This window comes from Bactrocera dorsalis, chromosome 2, assembly GCF_023373825.1.
Source record: "Bactrocera dorsalis isolate Fly_Bdor chromosome 2, ASM2337382v1, whole genome shotgun sequence".
NCBI lineage: Eukaryota > Metazoa > Arthropoda > Insecta > Diptera > Tephritidae > Bactrocera > Bactrocera dorsalis.
In genome coordinates this window covers 15,518,654-15,539,695 of record NC_064304.1, presented here as the reverse complement: position 1 = coordinate 15,539,695, position 21,042 = coordinate 15,518,654, and the positions used below count along the sequence as shown (strand labels likewise).

General features: G+C 38.3%; 1 long non-coding RNA gene across 4 annotated transcripts in view; it reads left to right on the top strand.

Moving 5' to 3' along the window:
- LOC125776249 (uncharacterized) overlaps nt 1-21,042 on the top strand; it is a 206,031-nt gene that overhangs the window by 125,474 nt on the left and 59,515 nt on the right. Inside the window, exon 3 of one of the 4 annotated variants that reach the window (XR_007421539.1) lies at nt 13,277-13,833. The exons of 2 other annotated variants lie outside the window; for them this stretch is intronic. This is a non-coding gene — a long non-coding RNA (uncharacterized LOC125776249). Of the gene's footprint in view, nt 1-13,198; nt 13,834-21,042 lie in introns of those variants that run through there. One more of the 4 variants, XR_007421538.1, reaches the window with a different exon arrangement.

The following is a 21,042-nucleotide window of genomic DNA, read 5'->3' as shown; positions in this document are numbered from 1 at the left end:
AAAAAAAAATATGTTTCTGATTCCATTTAAGAAGTATTAATAATAATCCTAAAAAATTGACAGAAAATTTTTTCAGTAATATCCAACCCTAGCAGCAGAAATATGCAGTGGTTTTGTCAGCGCGTAGGCAGAGCCGAAAGAGAGCTTGCATGTTGTCGCCCCTAATCGCTTTATTTCGACGAAATTATTTATGAAAAGAAAAATATAAACATAATTTGACACTTTTATTACCGTTTTGATAAACACTGCGTTTATTTTCGAAGAAATTTTTATGAGTTTATTTTTTATTAATTACAAGCTATCTCATTTGCTTTAATACTCGCCTTACAGCAACAACTTTTTCAGGTAGTAATAGAAACTTGTGTTCATATTTATACGCCTGTGTGTGTGTTGCTGTGCCCTTGCAATGTGCTATAAATATTTAATTCAGGAAATAAAATGAAAATGAAAAAATTTTATGCGCAAACTTAATGCGTCATAAAACACGAAACCCGCTTTCCAACGCCAGAGCTCGTTATATTGGTTTCTCTAATGGCCTGAGTGACTAACTAACAAAGGCTAGACTGGAATGTCAAGAAAATTTAATGCCAACGCTATCGGCTGAGCGAAGCCTGCGGGTGGGGGGTGCTGATGGCCAAATGAGGGAAAAAAGCCAAGGTATGTGGAATGCCAGAATTAATCAACTGCTCTTTAGCCATTCCGCTTTTAATTTATACATGCCAAGCACACACAGCTAGTAAACTACGCAGCACACACACACACACACACAAACAAATAAATGTCAGAACGCGGTATAAGCTTAGCTGGCTATTTTCTAGTCCTACCTGCCACAGACTGGTGAGGTAAATAATTTTCGAAATTTTCATTTATCTGCACAATAAAAATCTTTTAGCCACCCTCATGGCGGAGGCGCCCCACAAATCTTAACTCCCGTGTCAACAGGCAATTATGCTGAAAGCTTCGTGCAAATAAGCTGCAGCGCTGCTGACGCTGGCCCGCGCGCATAGCATTTCGCTGAGCCGTTATGATATTTGCGGTAGTCGTGTGTGTGTTGCTGTTGTTGTGTGGTGGAAAAACTAGCCGCCCCTTGTTTGATTGCCATTATATACTTGTAGGCACACACACATACCTAATTTCGTTTTGCCTTTTCCTGCGTGGCTTAATGTAGCTGCACTAAACACACACAAGCAAACTCGGCTTTGCGCTTAATATTATGCAACAATTCTAAAGAAATTAAGTAAATCAAAAGGCGGCAAATGCTTTGTGACATTTCTGCTGAAGTGGAAGAGTGAAGTGTGGAGTTCTTTAAAGGCTAACCGAGGAGCTTAGGCGCCAGTTCGCGCTAACCTTTCACATTATTAGAAAAATTTCTAAGAGTTTAGCCTTTGTTGACCATGAAAAGACTAAAAGCGTAGACCAATTAAAGGGTGAAAAGTAGAAAACAGTTGTCCCCGGCGGTTAAGCAGAAACTGAATGCTTATTATACTAAGTAGTCATAACTTTTTCTTCTTGGTATTCTTATTATTGGGGTTGGGATTGGACAGTTTCAAAAATTAATTATATGGAATAGCCCATTAAGTATTATATCCATATTTATATATCATAAGAATTGTTGTTCCTAAGTCATGCTACATCTGATACAGTCCAAATATCTGTTATTTGGATTCACATTTCTGCATCTTCGTATTTTTCCTACTTTCATGAGCTATTCGATATTTCCTTTAGAAAACTAACATTGAGTGGCACGTCGGGATTCTGTCGTTGCAGCAGCCGCAGAGCATGCATGATTACCGTCGCTTTGGGGACCGATGGAATACCTCCAGTTTTGCTCCTTTTCACAGGTTTAGAACGCACTGTTCGGCGTCTTTTCTTGAAAAGAAGGCTTCCAGTAGCTTTATTTCCACCACCCCTGTGACATTTGTCCTGGCGGTTTACTGCGGTCTATGAGCACAACGGTCAAAAGCCGTTTCGCAATCTCATTGGCTGACCACGCCTTCCGTCGGACGCTGCTTCTTTCCGGCGATATGTTCCTCAATGCGATTAGCATACACTGGATCCGAAGCATTACACCAATTTCGATTGGAGAAGTGTATCTGGTCGATCTTTTCCTCCTCTCTAGCCCAAGCCAGCCATTTCACATCTTCTTTCTTCAGGCTGGACTTGACCTCGAGACGGTTGCATATTCCGACTGCTGTCTTGTACCTCGCTTTTGCCTTCCACTCCTCCTTACTTGTCTTCTTCCGGTGTCCTCTCTTCTTGTCAGAGTTGGAACCCTCGGTCGCCTGCCCAGGAGAGTTTGGACTGATATCCCAGTCCGCTTCGTTCCTTTATAGTCCTCTATGTTGAGTTTTAAATTCAAAGGTCTCTATTCACCTACTTCTGACGATGCATGTAAAGCAGTCCAAAAAGGATGATTCGGAAAATACATCAGCCTTCGCTAGAAGTCCCCTGACATGAGATCATGATATTGTTAGCAGCGACACCCATTGCCCAGTCGACAAACGCGCGAAGGATACAGCTAAGAAAAATTTTTGCCGACTGTTTATTTTAATTATCTTGTACGCTGATGAATGTACGATGTTGATGTCTGGGTCTGAAATCAAAAACATGTTTTCGAAAGTAAACGCATATTTCGTGGTCCCTTCTCGTTTCGTCACTGCAACGAGCCTAATATGTTTGGAGTGATCACTTTCTAGATAAGCTTTGAAACGGTTGACCGACAAGGTTATCATGTTCGCCGCATATCTATATTGATACAATAAATCTTGTCTGGGCTTCAATATTTTTGTTAAAATTTCTTCAGTGAACCACCGCGAGAGTTACGTTTGGAATCCTACTGCTAGCCGGCAGCATCTAATGTCAAAGAAACGTTGCTGGCCGCTTGAAATTGTCTGGCCAGTCATTAATTACGCAGTACTAATATGGACTATCACTGGATGTCATCAGTCGAACACCTTTATAGTAAGGCTCGCATGCTTTCGGTTGAGGAAGATGATACAATCCAAACAGTTTTTGCTGTGATGCTTACGCAGAAGTCATACTTCCTTGAAACTCAGTCGGTTTTCAAGAATGCAAAGAGAACATGTCCTCCATACGTGGACGAACTTCCACAATACACCGTCGCGATTTTGGACGCAACCAGCTTCAGAGAAGTACTGAACACGACACAAGAATAATATTGCTACAATATCAATTACAACAAAATAGGAATGGAAAGAGCAGATGGTCTGTCAATAAATATTTTTTCCAGTGGAAGCTCGACATATTAATGTTATTTGCGACGATACTACTATATTAATTTCCGTATCATTCAGTGTACAGAATACAGTATCGTCATAATAAAATACCTTATGAATATGAGGAGCTATTAGCTAAATTGGATTTCTGTGGTGTTTGTTTGTGATAAAACTAGAAATCAACGCACCACTTTATATCTATCTACAACTAAAATACCACGGAAGCGCACCTGCCACATCGCTTTAATTCTTATAATACTTCAAATTGTGAAAGTTAGGATCGAAAGTAGCGCCCGACATGCCCGTTAACTTGTTGACAGCACCGAAAGAGGTTTGAACGAAACGTTAATGCCAAAACGAATTATGGCTGTCACTCAGCAAGAAATTGAACGAGTTTCTTTCGAACTGGAACAGGTGCGCGAAACAAGGCTGCCGTCCGTACAGCACAGCGATTATCGAGCGGAAATTGAATTTGCTTCAATTAAAAGAAATTTGTGACAAATGCGAATGACCGACGGTCTACGGCGCGCCGCCAACGAACTTAACTATTTAATTGCGCTGCGTCTAAGCAATCGCCCTGCACATAACAACATAAATACCCCAATATATAATAGCAAACATACACACATAAAAACGCATTGAGCTATCGATAGGCGTAACTATGCCGCCGCCAATGGCTGTACACTCAAGTGACTCATGCGCCCCGTTAAGCGTCTACCCAACCAATTTGCGCAAATAATTTTTATTTACTTCACTCATCGATAGCACGAGCTAAAGTCAGGCCGTCAGCCTTGGCTGTCGTCGCATCAATAGCATTAATAATAGAACTCCTTGTGAGCCACTTCAGACGACTTTGCTGGCTATATACTCGTATTGATAGCGTTGGCTGTAGTGCGAACGCGCGCGCACAATTGAGGGAGCTCGAACTTATAAGTGGCTTTGGATAAATGACAGCAACACTGAAATGCAGTGAAGCGCTAAAAACCGCAAAAATAATAACCAATTTTCGAATAACAAATATGATAGTATGTGGGTATAAAGGGTGCTGCTTTATTATATGGAAAGTGGTGACTCTTCCGCGCTGGAAATATAGCCGGGCTTTATAACGCCGCTGGATGCACTGGAAGGCTTCTTATTTCATTAATATCGGTAAATACCACATACTAGATACGCTTTTGCCCAGAAAGAGTTTTTATTGAAAGGAAGTTTGGCCGAAATGAGGCTGCCACTCTGCAGTTATAGTGGAGACGGCTTGGTTTATAATCAAATCTCGAGCATCGTTACCTCAGCTACTACTGAACACCAAGTTCTGCAATAAATGAGCATAGAGTGAGCTTTGGAACGTTCCAATACGGCTTCTTTGGAGTTTTATGGGATTGCAGGACTGATGCCAGGGTTAGTAATGAAGGCGAGATAGATCTAGAAAGTGATCACTATAGATATATTAAACTAGACGGTCAAGGTTGTCTCTTGAAAAAATATGGTTATAATAGTCTTTTTTTATTAAAAATACTTCCGAGAAAACCTACTGAGAGCTAGAAAGGAAAGAGACATTCGAGCTTTTATGACTGATCTCAGCAGAATGGCAAGTATTCTTACAATCTCTCTTTGAGATAGGAAAACCGTCCTCATTGGCATATATTTATTTTCTCAAAATTTTGATAAGGAAAGCACTTTATGCAGCACCCTTTATGTATTTTTATACTCAGCACTCAGTTGCCAGCGATAAATTTAAGCCTTTTCTGTATGAACATAATTGCCATTAGAGACAGACGATGGCCATCAATAATTCCCAACATGTGCGTGTCCCAATTTTTGACAGCTCAGAATTCAGGCCGTCCGACGCGTCGATTGCTTGCTTAGTCTAGACTATAGCGTTAACAAAGCCAAAATAGGTAGAGCCAGTATTATTAGTGGTGATGAGGCGAATGCCTGCCGATGGTATTGGTGCTGGTGTTGACTTATCAAGTGCATTGACCAACATAGCTCTACAAAGAGGAGTGGCGTGGTCTTCGCTGTAACTGTGCGTTGGAGTGCCTGTCTTCTAATAATTGGCCTTTTCGCAATTCAACGAACGTCCTAATCGAAATTTCTTTACTGTCCTTTCGCAGTGAAGAGGAAAATTTGTACGAAAATTGATTTTAGCTCCTCTCACGCTAAGCACACACGTACACACACACCCACATACAAAAATATAGACACACCAGTTGACATTTATGGCTCCTCCAATTTATTTTCCTATACGGATAGCAATAAGCCCTTCGCTTCTCCTTTGACATCGCCACCGCCTGCCAGCCTTCGTGTAATCTTTTAGTACAATGTACGAGTCACAGCTTTAAAGTATTTGCGCCTTAACCCGGTTTGCTAAAGGAAAAGAAGAGTGAAATGTTGAAAAATGTACGTTTGCACTTTGGAAATTTATTTGCACTTCCGCTGCGAGTAAATCTGTAAGGATCTTTCCAGCTACTTGCCATATAAAGTAGCCACTAACAACACACCCGGCATAGTAATGGCTGTCGAGATAGACTGTGCTAGTAACAGCATATAAATTCCATAAAAACGAGCTGATGGAGATTTGTGTGTGCAATATGCAGTGTGGTGCGGTGCGGTGCAGTTGAGGGGCGAGGCGCGCGCTGTCGCAATGTTGGACCTCAAGCACATTGGCCTGCAATGAGACAAGAGGACAAGTGTGTGAGCCTGCGACTTGAGTGGCGTAGGAATTCGGTGAAGCCGTGCCAAGTAGGGCGTAAGACATTGGCGCACAGTGGAGGGCTTTTATATAAAATGAGCGTATAAATATATTAAGAACGTTTCTGCTGAAAGCTGTGGGGGCAGCTTGAGCCGAACCTGGGTTAAAATAATGTAAAATGTAATATATTATCCATAATCTTGTATGGTAATAGGTCAGGGCACAATAGAATCTAGGTCGCGGTGCAATCCTCATTTATTTATCTATCTATGGTAATAGGTTGTTGGTCCACTGCATAGGATTGCAAAGACTAGAGTAAACTAGACTACTTTCAGCTATTTTTTCTCTTTTTCTTTCATCAAGTCTTTCTTAAGATCCTCCTCATTTTACATCATTAGAGTTCTTGTCCTGAAGCTTTTGTAGCCTTTTGGAGGGAGAAATTGCTTCTCACTACTTCTCAGATTAAGACAAAATAAGGTTCAATAGTTTAGGCAGTTTCCATTCTAAAAGAATCTCACTTGGATAGCCTATAACGCCGGTACGTAAAAATTTGTTAAAACGAAAAGAAAATATTGAGTTAATAATGCTTTCAAAATTGTCCTGGGAACGGGTTATGTAGTACTAGTTTACATATATAGTTTTAAAAATAACCAGTTACCCCATTAATGTCCTTAAAGTGAGTTCCATACATGTAGCAACTTTTTCAACTTTTTCGAGTTATCCTTAAACACGTCTCTCAGTTTTTAAGATAATGATCTAAAGTTTTACATACGACCTTTTTTATTCAAGAAACTGCTCATTTGACGAAACTTTTTTTATTCGACCACTAGAACATATAGCTGCCATACAAACTGACCGTTAAAAATCAGAACCTTGTTTGGAAAACGTGTTAGTTGATGAGATGTCTTCATGAAATTTGACATAGATTATTATCCGAGGCAACGCTTCAATTTTCGAAAAACCTATTCAGATCGGATCACTATAGCATATAGCTGCCGTACAAACTGACCGATCAAAATCAAGTCCGTGTGTGGAATACTTTTAATTTGACAAGATATCTTCACGAAATTTGGCATAGCTTATTCCTCAAGGCTACTTTACAATCTCCGAAAAAATTATTTGGATCGGATCACTATAGCATATAGCTGCCGTACAAACTGACCTGTCCAAATCAAGTATTTGTATGGAAAACTATTTAATTTCACAAGATATCTTCACGAAATTCAGCACAAAGTACTGTCTAAGCCAACGCTAAAATCTTCGAACATTATTATTCAGATCGGATCACTATAGCATATAGCTACCATACAAATCAAAAATATATTTCTGTTATGGAAAGATTTGTTAACTTTTTTTTAAATTTTGACCACTAAAATATCATGTAGCACCCACTGCACCACATCTGGTCATGTGTAGCGACCGCCGCGACCAGCATGTAGCCGTATTGTCGATAGTCGTAGTCATGCCACAAGCGGCAAGCTGTTCCAAGATGTCGGCACGCAAGTATGCCAACATTCACACTACCTTCAATTTGCGGTCGTCTCTGTTGCATTAGTTATTAATGTTGCATCGTGTTCGAAGTGACAACGTGTAATGTGCAGTTATTTGCTGGTTGCAAGTTGACTGCCTCGGCTTCCGTCTGCTCACACACACAAACGCACACTGGTGGACGCAAAATTCATATCAGGATATGCCACCAAGATGTGACCGTGTGTGTGAGTGTGGCGTGGTGGCTTTGCTTTATCTGTTTGCCGTCTCCGCAGTGCACAAACACGGTCTCAAGAAGATATACTTTTAATACTTTTGTGCGCCATGAAAAGCTTTTGCGAGTAGCCCCAACTAAAGGTGCTTAAATTGGACGCTGCAACATATTTTATGTGTGAGTTTCAGTAACGCTTGTTTGGCAGGCATCATAAATGTGCCATATGTGTGAGCATGTGTGCGTGTGTTCGCATATTTATATGTGTATGCATAGCAAAATAACGGTGCATTATTATCATTTTTATCTGCAATTACGCTAACGATCCAATGAGTTCGCCTGCGCTCAGTGCGCCTAAAAGCTCACTAACAACCAGATGCAACCGAAGAATTTCAAGTTTTTTCCTCGCATGCAAAATATTTATGCGTTTACGCCTCGGGCGCCATTGAAGGCAGGCATTCTCGCATTTCCCTCGCTCCACTTGCATAAACTCAATTATACACACACACGTGTGGACGCACACGCACATATGTATATATATGAATTCACCTGCGTGGCTATCAAATTGCACTGCAAATAGTTAAATTCCATGTTGACCAATGGCTTTTGCATAGCATATCCATTGCCGGCATAAAACCATAACTGATGAGCCTGGCCAGCCACTTGACGCTTGGAAATGAGATACTTTTCCGCGTAATTTAAACATTGATTGCATCTGTCGACGGCACATCAGTTACTCGCTTGTTGGTTGTTGCTATTGCTGTTGTTGGTGGTGGTGTTGGATAGTATTTCACTCTTGCCACATGACTGTATTTGCACATTTGAATAGATTATCCCGTATGAAACAGCAGAATGCTGGAATGCTACACACACACACACACACACACACAACAGAATATGTGGAACTGCATTCAATTGCAGCGATACTTCACACCAACAAAATTATACCTGTGTTGATGAACTAGCGCTTAGTTTGAGCTGATAGCAGGCATACCGGCATGTCTACCGAATTCAGTACCCTGTGGCTTATGCCCAGTTAGCATTAGCGATTAGAGTTAGCGGTGATTTGAGCGCATAGCCTATAATGTTATTGTACCATGAGTTCATGTTCACTGAATAGGTATGTATTGTTCCTGGCCCCTCATTCATGGGCTAATGACTCTTAAATATAGTATACTATCTACCTTGCAACAATACCCAATTCACTCTAGCGACCCTTCGCGAATTCATTAAAAATACCTTCTTTTACATAGATCTGAAGACTCTTGTAGAACCCCCAGAGGTGATTTAGTAACCGAAGCCCAGATAATACTAAAATTATGGAGGGAAGACTTCTCTAGCCTACTGAATGGCAGTGAAAGCATAACACTAGGAAATGGCGAACGCGATTCCTCAATCGATAACGAAGGAACTGATGTTATATTGCCCGAACATGAGGAAATGTGAATAACATTTACCCGTCTGAAGAACAGCAATGCGATGAGAGACCGATGGGTTCAAACACGGCGGCGAAGAACTGATTAGGAGCATCAGCTTCTTTGAAGAATATGGTGGGACGAAGGTTGAAGTTTTCTTCTTCAGAGAGTAGATGCTCTAATTTTGAGTGGCAATTAAGAAAAGATTCTTGAGAACTAGAGTACTCGCGGTTACTCCAACAATAGACAGATACAAATTAACTTAACATGGCTTGAAGCCCCCTTCGACAATTCTTAGGGTTTAAACTGATCCAACTGGCTCAGTTTAGAAATGCGTTGCGGGATTGCTCAAATACCTATGATACTTCAGCTCTCTCTCAGATAACCAAACTTTTTGTTTACTGAGCTTTGTTGATTTCTGTTTGATTTGTGAAATATGTTGAATGGCAGCGCAAATGTTGCAAGCTAACCGACAATGCGCAAATAAACATGACAGTATTATTTCGCGAAATGTTGAAATCACCACTTCACACACACACACACACACACACAAACACACTCATGCGCGGAAATGCATTTATGATGCAAATGATTTTGTTGCTGTGGTCCCTGCAAGCGGATACCAATGTGGAGATCACAACTCAACAAATCTGCAACTTCATTGCAGCCCATCCGCATAGGTACCGTTACAGGCAAGCGCAACAGTGTTTATTATAACTGTATATGTAGCGGGGTAAGAGCACACGCGCAGATTGTAAACACAAGCAGTGTGAAGTGTTGCATGTGTTGGGTTACAAAATGTTGATAGTGAACTGATGTGGAAGCAACAGCAACAAAAGCCATAGTAAACCAAAAATATATGACAAAAAATGTGGAAATAAAAAAGAGCGAGCGCCATAACAACGGTGACAAAAATAGCTGCCACTCAACGAATGCGACTTAGCCCATACACACATATACAATGTACCCACACACACACACACTTGTGAGTGCTGCGCACACTCGCTGCCACCTATTGGCTGTTGTCGTGACTGCCGCTGGTCGCGAAAAACTGTTGACACTGATGAGCTGTCGCTGACACTGCCACCGCCATTGCTACACAGTGTTACGCGACCAACAACAACAACAATAATAAACACTGTCAGCCGACAACTCTGGCATTTATGGTTGCCCGCACCACTTTTTTTACCGTCGATTTCTTTATTTTCTATTTTTCCCACACGTGTTGTTGTTGTTTGTGTCTGTCATTTCAGCATATTCTTCGCTCCCAGCGACCGTTGTGTTGTTCACGTGTCGTTTTTCGTTGTTGTGTTGTTGTTTATAAAGTTTAAATTACTGACAATAATATTGTCGCTGCGACACTCTGTTGCTTCAGCCATTCTTGCTACTTGTGCTGTTGTTGTTTTTTACTTGTTGTCAGCAGACAACATACTTCCCGGTTGCTAACACTTTTCTAAGCTTGTTGTTGTTGCTGTTGTTGAGCTTGTGTCACACTTGAGCGTCGGTGGCAGCAACTTGATGTTCCCCGGCGTCTCGTAGCAGCTGCAGTCCGCAGCTCACAGCCCGCAGCAATTCTCGGCTTATGACTATTTATTGCTGTGTTATTGTTGTTCTCCACGTGAGTTACACTTACTGGCAGTTGACTTGCCTTGCAAGCGGTTTCAAATATTGCAACCATCACAACGCACTACATGTGGCTGTGCGTTCATATGATGCAAGTTGTTGTTGTTATACAGAAAACTGAAGCTTACATGTCCATATAACGAAAAATTTGAAACCGGTAACACATTTTTTGCGAATATTAACTTATAATACTATATGACGGTAGTAAGCAGATACATAACTGTATAATATTTTATGTCACATTCTACGGAAATAAATAAATAGGCTTCCTGTATATGATCCTAGGTGATTTGGATGTCAGAATTAATTGAAGATACCCGCTGCCAATGGTTTAAAATTGGAACCTGCAGCTGCTAGCAGATTTTTCAATTGTTGAAAGCATTAGCAACAGATTACGAGACTAAATGGCATCTATCAAACTTTGCCAGACTAGATGGTGCTTAATCAAAATTTAGTTAAGTTTACTTCATTTACTCGACAGTAGATTCTAATCGGAAGGCAGTATAATTTTTATTTTGCTAAAGACTGTCAACAAGTTGTTCCACAATAAGGGGTGAGTCAAGTTAAACTTCACTAAAGCAACTACTACCTGGACCTAAACTGCTCTTTCGAAAATCTTGAAGTTCGAAATTTGTGAAGAGTACCGCCATTGCCTGTGGAGGTAGTATCAGTAAAAATGACTAAAAGGCTATATATGCCAGAGTTGTGCAATGGGAAAAATTTGTTCAAAGATTATAGAAATTGCAAGAATTTATGTTTGATCGGCCAGTTCCTATGACAGCAATACATGTACTATTGTTGGCTTATATCGGGAATTCCGACAACTAAGCAGCTTTTTTGAATATATTTTATAGGGTCTCTTTGCTTTCCCCTGACGCGGTGGGTAAGTGGGTCGAAGTCTTTAGCTTGGCTTGTAAAGCTTCCTTAGAGAGCGCTTCCCCAAGCGACAGCGGAAACTTCTTCTGCTGAACATTGGAACTCTCGAAAATTAGGACTTCTTGTAGATGGTTCTTCAAAAATGCGCCTAGGAGTGTGAAAACTAACGATTGGCTATTGTAAGAGACAGTACTTGCAAACTACAAGTCCTAAATAAGGAAGGCCAAGAGATCTTCGTGGAAAGCTGCTTATATAACACCGTTGGACATAGCTGCAAAATATATGAATGCAGTAGCTGACCTCAAACTCAGATAATCTGTATACTTAGATGACTGTAAGCTTGGGCACTTTGGAGTCCTCGTACAATTTGATTTCCTTCCAAAATAATTGGATTACCAGATCGCTGAACCTAGCCCTGGCTCTAGCTTTTCAGTTCCTATAAATTCTAGGGAGGCATGGGGGGTAAGAACTCGTTGGACACTTTCCCTTAGATCCAGTTTTAGGCTTTTTGACCACTGCAGCGTCTTCCAAGCGAAGTTGGTTTCTATACAGGTGGCAGTAGATCTATCAGCTTCCTTGAATGTGCTGATTATTTACTCCAATAGTATGACAGCTATATTAGCGTTCAGTTCGCTGACTGGGCGCTCAAAACTAGTATACGGAAATCTGACTCCTTATCACTAGCATCGAGTTACTACATGATTACACTGTTTTGGGTGAATGGCGATAGCGGTATTGCAATAAATTGTGCGGGTATTGAGCTTGCCAGGGCAGATACTTCAGTCTCAATAGCTACGGAACGGGAATGGGTAGAAGCTGCGTTGACTTCTTATGGTTCACTACTGGTCTGCTGAGCCCTAGACCAAATCAGAAGGTGCTGGCGATGTGTGCAGTCGCAAGGTCCTTCTGGCTCAGGGAAAATCGTAAGAGCTTTAGGGAACTCTTCTATCTGCAAGGTTCATATTTACATATAAGTAGGAGTTCTGACTGGAAAATGTTCCATCGGAATTTGTGCGGTAAGAGTGAATACGTTACCAGAAGCCAGCTGCATCAACTGTTTGGAAATATACGAGATAGTATCATCTTAACACTTCCTACTCGAATGTTGCGCTTTTGCCAGATCAAGGTGAAAAAACCATACCTTTAGACATCCAGGTGAAATAACGGAAATAGAAATAAAATACCTTAGCAGATTTGTGATAGGTTTAGGGCGTTTTAGTTGACTGCAAATATCATACGGGAGTTTTGACTGACTTTGGAAAGAACTGAACATTACACGCTATGAGTGTCTTCGCCATACTATATATAGGTTCATTGACGTTACAAACTTCGTTGCAAACTTATTATACCTTGTTTAGGTTATTAAAAGTATGAATGGTTGCTGAAGTGATTTCCTTGTTTTCTGGTACACACACCCAACTCATTTCAAAGATACTTAAAGTTATAAAAGGAGTCCTCCCATAGCGCCAAAACTTTGAACTTTGTTCACCATAGCATGTGAATATATTTAATTAACACATGCTAACTAACATTTGCCACTCGTTTCCGCATACAACAGTTAGGTTGTGTATATATGCAAATGCAATTAAACGCAATTATAAACCGAAATGTTCGCCAAATTAAGTTATTAATGAGATTGTTTTAAATTCTTTACTTACAGGTGAGAGTCACATTACCATTAAGAGAGAAAGCCCACACAATCACACACTAACACACGCTTACATTGGCTTAATTATAGGGAGTGTGGATTGTGTGAAAGTACACACATTCAAGCACACATCCATAAGTACACACACATAAGCAGAAAATCTGTGTTTGTGTGTGTGAACGCTTAACTGCGGCTCATGCGGCTGCTGCCTGTCGCTTGCGACAGCGTCGGATATATCAAGGACTAAGGTGAGTGGGTCATGAATGAAATTAAATATGTAAACGAGTACATACAAAAGGTGGAAATATATGCATGAATGCCTACACATACACAGCTACATATGTATGTGTGTTTGTGGAGCTAGTGTACATATATAAGCGCGTTGCCACACTGTGCATAATGTAGAGAGCGCGCTAGTGTCAAGTTACAGAATTTTGGCGCGAATGTGAATACGAGCTCTGCCTTCATCCTTGCAGCGCTTATAATTAAATTGAAATATTAAACGAAATGTAATTGAATAATTCACATTATGCATACAACAGCAACAATTCTGCGGAGATTACAGCAAATGAAATGAATAGTGCGCCCTTCAGACTAACCGCCAGGCAACAGTATGCATTCAGTATGAAGTGACAGCAACAAAACAGTATATATACAAATATATAGATATATATATATTATACAAATTTATACAGAGTATAGTTGACAGAAAATATGCTGCCATTTGGAATAGCCAAAACTTTAGCGCATTTCGACTCCTGTCTGTGGCACTGTCTTAAGTAGCAAATCAAGTGTCTTTTGTAAGCAAATAGGCAATTATTGCACTTTCCTTGCCATTGTTGTGGTTATTTATGACGCGGTTGTTATTAGTTTGCGAATATAGTAGACATGCAGAGACTTTCTGGCCAGTATTAAAATTGTTTTGCGCATTAGGGTGGGTCAAAATTAAAATTGTACATTAGGGTGGTACATTTTTTTGCAATAAGTTTAAAAATATATAGTAAATATGCGTTTATCGATAAACATGACATTTTTTACACATTAGGGTGTGCCCAAAATATTTTTTTAAGCAGGGCGTGTCATATATGTATAAATAGATATTTAAGGGCATACCTAGTGTAAAATTAAAAAAAAATAACTTATTTTTCATATATTGATAATATTATAAAAATACCACAGTAAAATTTTAAATTTGTTTCTCAAATAGTTTTTGAGTTTCAGCCTCTAAAGGGTAGTCCCTCAGTTGCCTCAGTTCAAACAGTTTATTTTCAAACTAGATTTTCTCCGCGCTGCAGTTTTCAAATCACTTTAAGAGACTCGAATATAAAAGATCCGATTACTATAAAGTTCTTTTACTATGGTTTTTATATACAGTTATGGACAATAAAATAGAATCAAAGGTGTTGCTTTGAAACAATATCATAAATTTTTTTGAAATTTTTTCATCTATGTAGTAACTTTTCGGCATAATAACAAAGGCAATAATATGTACTTTTAAAAAAGAGGAAAAGATAGCATTGTCGTGTTTTACAGTTAACTGTAATTTAAAAAGTGTAAATAGCATGCCTCTTGCTTAGTGACAAAATAATAGAATCAATAGCGAAATAGTTTCATAAATGAAAAATGTTGAATTTAAAAAGCGTAAAAAGTAGTTATATTAACTTAATTAGATCTGTGGAATGAATAATTGTATCAATTATGAATTTATTTAAAAAAATGGGTCAAGCAAAACATTGTTTAGAGGGGGAAAGATTGTGCGTCCAAAATTTGCAAGGGATGGGTCATGCGTAACGGCAAATTGCAAATATATGAAATATGTCTCAAATATTTGTGTTTGATGCCTTAAAATGTCTGAAAAAATAGCCCGATCACAAAAAAATGACTGCGCAAGTCGTTCGAAATATTGCACGATTGCCGATGCGTGTACCGTTAAAGGCCTCTGCAGCTATTCAATAAGAATTATTTGCAAAAATTTCTTCGAGAACAGTAAGAAGACGACTTGTGGAGAAAAATTGCTTTGGCACATGGTCCCGAAAGGTGCCAATGCTGAGAAAATGGCATAGATACGATCGTACTCAGTTTGCAAAACGACACATTAATTAGGGCGGAGCTGAAAATTAAGAAAAAATGGTTCGACATTTTATAGTCTCAATGCAAAATTAATATGATAGGAAATGATAGTTATGCATGAGTCCGACGTCCAAAAAACAAAGAAATGTGCGTCCGCTACACGACTAGGTCTTTCAAACGCTGTGGGGGCAATATATTGGTTTAGTATTGTTTCTCATATTGTGTTCCGGGACCTATATTTTGGAAACAAAATAACATAGACCGCTATATATACGTTAAGGTTTTAGATAATCTCATATTCTCAAATGCTGGCTGGAATTGGCTTTGCATTTTGGCAATTCCAACAAGAGAGCGACCCGAAACATATTTCGGGTCTTGCCAAAAAGTGGTTTTCAGATCATGGTGCTAGCGTTATGGCTTGGCCAGAGTAATCAGCAGATCTGAATCTCATCAAAAACTTACGGAAAATTGTTAAGGAAAATATTGCACCCCTTAAACCGAAAAATAAAGCAGAATTCTGAGAGAAGGGACAAAGGTCTGGTATTTTGTTCCACAGAACACTTTCGGTAGCCTAATTAGGTCTATGCTTAGAAGATGTGCATCGGGATTACACGATTAAGAATACACTACAATGTACTACCAATTTTTCTATTAGTTCCCTTAAAAAAATATTTTTCTTTTATTGAAAAAGTTTTTGATTCTATTTTTTCGTCCATCGAATTTTTGAAATATATTGTTTACCTTTGTTTTTGTAATATTTATGAATTCTTTTGTTCCAATATTTTTACTGCTACCAATAGCACTTGATATGAAGTACATAATAAAAATATAACTTAGTTGAATTTAAATCAAATTCATAATTTTTTTGAGAATTGAAAATTAGTACCACGGATGATTCTATTTTATTGTCCATAACTGTACATACATATATATTTCTCAATGCAACGACATATTAATTTCTTTTTTCGAATTATGAATTTTGATTATCAATTTCTTATTTTTTCGATTTCATGGAAAATATTTACTGTTTTGAAATTCAAGGTTTTCAAACCAACATTTTTGTCGAAATATTATCTTATCTTTACTTTTTCACTTTCGACCCTCCCTAACTCTCCAATAGTGAAAAATTTAAAAACCCTCGAAAATAAATTTTAAGTACCACCCTAATGTGCGCATGTATGTTTATATGAGAATATCGTTGAAATTGCAATTGGACCACATAAAATATAAAAAAAAAATCATAAGTACCACCCTAATGTGTAGATGTTTGTTTATATGAGTATATATATGTATACCAAAACTACCAACAAAATTGTCGAGAAATGCAATTATTTAAGCTTTTGTTAAGCGGCACTAATAAAAGTGGCTCTTGAGAAAGCAAACAGATAGTGCATAAAATAGAAGAGCTGAAGAGTGAGTGAAATGCCATAATAGCCTAGCATGTCCTTGTATCTCCCTTGAAGCATAAATTCTAATATATGCTCATACTCATATTTTATATAGCAGCAAACAACAACAATACAATATACTCACGTATACATAAATACATAAACAAATATCATAAGAAGTCGGCAGCTGTGTGTGTGTGTATGTTTGCATATATTTATGCTCTTTATGATGTCATTATGCTTAACTTAGGCCCAGCCAACAGCACACCAAGCCAAATGGTCAGTTAGTACATATTTTCAAATAAATACACAAACATATACACATTGCATATTAAATACATATTAGTGAAGTGCGTGCGCGTGTATTTGTGTAAGGTTCTTTGCTTTCATTTATTACATTTATATTGTTGGCAAATGTGGCAGTGAATGTTATTTATGCCCAAGCAGGCATTACTTAATAAAAATGCTTATATATGAGCAAAACATGTGTGTGCCGCAACGCACACACACACACCCACCTCTAAACACATATCCGCACATAAATAAACGTGTTGATAGGAGTAGTATGCACCCATACATTTAAAAACATATTAGAGGCATATTTAAATATTTGTTTTCGTGCAATATTGTAGAAAGAAAGAAAGTCGTAGAACAATTTTCTTGAGCAATGGCTCATAAAAGCATAAAGCTCTTAATGGCGAAATAATATGAATTTAAATAAGTCTTCAGTTGAACATCCACACAAACTGAGACATAGCATACATTTAGGCGCTTTTAACATTTGGAAGGAATGTATGAAATTTAGTGGTGTTTGGGATTTGCAGAGATGAATAGTGGATGTTGATGTTGTAAACAAAGACAGCTTCTACATATTGTAAATTTTTGCTACTATTGTGCGCTAGGTAACTGGAATTTTAGTGTTGGCGTGTTAAAAAACAGCTATTTATTATCATTAATCACACATTTTTTCTTCTGCGAGGCCAATCATTTTGAATCGATGAGTCCTATAAATTTTCATTGACATTTACAGATATCGAGTTATTATTTTTATTTTTTTTATTATCAAAATATATACTTGCATAATTCATGTTCTATAAGTCATAGTTAAGTGACACACCTACATACAATTTTTGTAAAATTATAAGAGCGTATATTGTGACCAAAATAGTACTCGTCAATTGTAAATTAAACGAAAAATATTTACTTCGAGGTAATGCTCAGCAGATGTTATACACTTATGTCAACGATTTTTCAGTCTTCGAAACACTTTTCATAAGCACCGAATGGCCTTAAGCTTCTTTAGCTAATTTTGTTTCATCTCTTCGATCGACTGAAAACGGGTTCCACGCAGCAGCAACTTCAGTTTGGGTAAAAAGAAAGAATCGCATGGAACCAGATCTGGTGAATAGGGTGGTTGATCAATGGTATTCATTGCGTTTTTGGTTTTAAGTTCAGAACGCGTTTCATACCCAAAATATCCACCAAATTCATTCCATTGGACTTGCGAGAGATGTCGAGCTCTCTTACCATATCTCTAATACTTGCTTGACGATTTTCAATCTCCATATCTCTCACTTTTTTTTTAAATTTTCATCAGTTTATGAGGTAGAAGATCGCCCAGAACAGGGCATGTATTTAACGATCTCTCGAGCGTCTTTGAAGGTTTTTAACACTCGTAAACTCGTGTTTTTGATAAAACCGAAGACTTTTCCAACATTCGCACACGAAATTTGGTTAGAAATATATAATTTGAGACAAATTCTTTGTTCAATATTTTTATCCAGTGAATTTAATTACGATTTCCGTGAGCCTTTTTCTCGCAATGGAAATCTCAAAAGGAAAAGTTTCAAAGAAAGAAGTAATTATAAATCTCTTGGGAAGATATTTTCCGTACAATGTCTTAGGTTAAAGAATAATGTACAGAAAGTACGAATTTTCTAATATAAAATTTTTAATGGTATGTAAATGTCGTCGAAGTATGCATAAAATAATAAATGATTGTATCGAAATTTTGCACTGGGGTCATTGTGTCCCTTAAAATATTTTTAAAATAGCTCTAGCTCAGAATGAAAGAATCGCAAAGTAAATGCCACCATTCTTGTAAGGAAGCAAACATTTAATCTGGAACTAAAAATGTAAACAGACTAAAAATTGGTGTTGGTTCTTAATCTCAAAATCCATAACTTAATTTGACTTTTTATTGAAACACTATCTATTCCTCCAACATCGAACCAATCAAACATAGGTCAGTATACATTAGGCTACTACTACTAGGGATATATATTTTTTATTAGCGGTGTATTGCTGTTTTTATCCAAACCACACACCTCTCGTAAGAAAACTGTAGTGGAGTTTCATACCCAAATGAAAATTTTAAAGATTCACAAAAGTTCTCATGTATGAAAGATGTCAAGCCATATTTGCGTGATTTCAGCAATTGGATAAAATATTTCTTGTAGTAAATGTTCCATTATAGATAGTTTGATCTCTTTAAGATGTTCTAGATGAAATACTCTTTGGGTACGCTTTGGGTTTTAGTTATAGATTACTCTTCCGGAAGTTTTATCTGAAAGATGTTTACTTGCCAATTCATTCTGAGAAAAATGATCATGACTAACATTCGAAAAGTGTCTAAAGCTCTACCAAAGAATCGCAAGCTTGTAATATCAGACATGTCTCAAGAATGATGGAGGCAAAGTGATCCGTCATAGCTAAATGCTATAGTTCTTTATAGATCAATTTGTTTCAAGATAGCACTACTGGCTTAGATAATAGCCTAGGCCACATTTCGTGAAGATCTCCTCAAATGAACTCTTTAACTGATATATATAATATCCTGTTTAGGGTATAAAAAATTAGTCTTTATAGACTCGCCTCCAACTATTTCCCAATCTACACATTTCCTACAGCTTAAAAATTCTAGTAAAAATTTAAATAATGCTAGTCATAATTTAACCCAGGCATATAGTTTACGCCATGAGCAGAAATATATATTTGTCAACCTAAAACCCAAAGATAATTAAGTTGCGGACACCTGCTGCCTCAATTTCGGACGATATCCATTTGTCTCTCAGTAAATAGTGTGCACACTTGCAAACCTCCACTACAGTGCTGTGTAAAATATATTTGCTTTTGTGTGCAAATACTCGTAGAATGGAAAAGCGCACAAATTATGATTACTCCACTAGCTGAAAACTAAACGCCTGCTTTGTGGGGCGCCACCAACTGCGGCTGGGAGTGTGTGTGTGAGTATGCGGGAGACTGTCAATCATTTCAGCAATTTTTACTAAACTCAAAAGGAGAGTTCAGAGCCCACAGCTGTTGCTGCCAACCGAGTTGATTTGCCTACATCTATGCCACTATGTGGGGTGTGCGTATGTATGTGTGTTGAGGTCCGGATGGTGTGGGTAATAAACCACTCGATGGCCGACTGTTGCCGGTAATAATCCTCATTTGCTGATGGAGTTGCCGCTTTCGGTTAGCAAAGCATGCGAAATGGTAAACTCAACTACTCGCACACACACGCGTACCTTAGTAGTTATAAAGGGGGAAATGAATAGTTTCAAGGGTAGCGCGAGTTAGGCACGTAAATTCGTACATTTAAATATTTAGTTGTTTGGACCGATGTGTGGGTGTGCACGGGAGTGAACGATAAATGCCATGGTATGTCAGTTTCGAAAGGATATTGTTGTGGATAGCGTTCAGTCGCGGATTGTTGGCTTTCGTTATTATGAATGTTATGAGCAGACAGGAGTATGATTACAGGGGTGTACCGTAGTTAATGAATGCAGTGTGGTGATTGACTTTATTTACTGGTCGAGTCCAGTAAGCCACTTGATAGAGGATGAATAAAATGGCGATTTTGTATATCTATGTCCATATTTTTAGCTTTATAGAATACTGAAAAAGTCGCAAGATGGCGCTTTAGTCGGATTATGCTTTTTATAGTTCCCCTTTCTGTCTTATTATACATAAATTTTAAGTTGAGAGAGAATTAAATTGATTCTGCTTTATCGAGGTTGAAAAGTGAAAAGAAGTTGATAAAACAACAGAAATAGAGAGAAGACAGCGGGGAGACACCAGCAAATTGAATTTACTAAAGCTTTATTTGGATTCTTTTTACAAATTTTGGTTTACTGGGCAACTTCAAATGTGCATATTTAGGGCTCACATTTCAGACCGACTTTGTAATGTATACCAGCGCTTATTTGCGGACTACTGCTGCTGCTATGACGATTACCTTTCATTCATTTTTGTATTGTAAGCTTTGGTTAGGAAGAAAGAAGGAAGGCGTGTTGCAAGGGTTTTTGGCATACAACGAAATATGACGAAATGAAATGTGAAGACGGCTTAATTAAATTTTACTTCATTTGTTACAACGCACGAAGAGACTGTAAT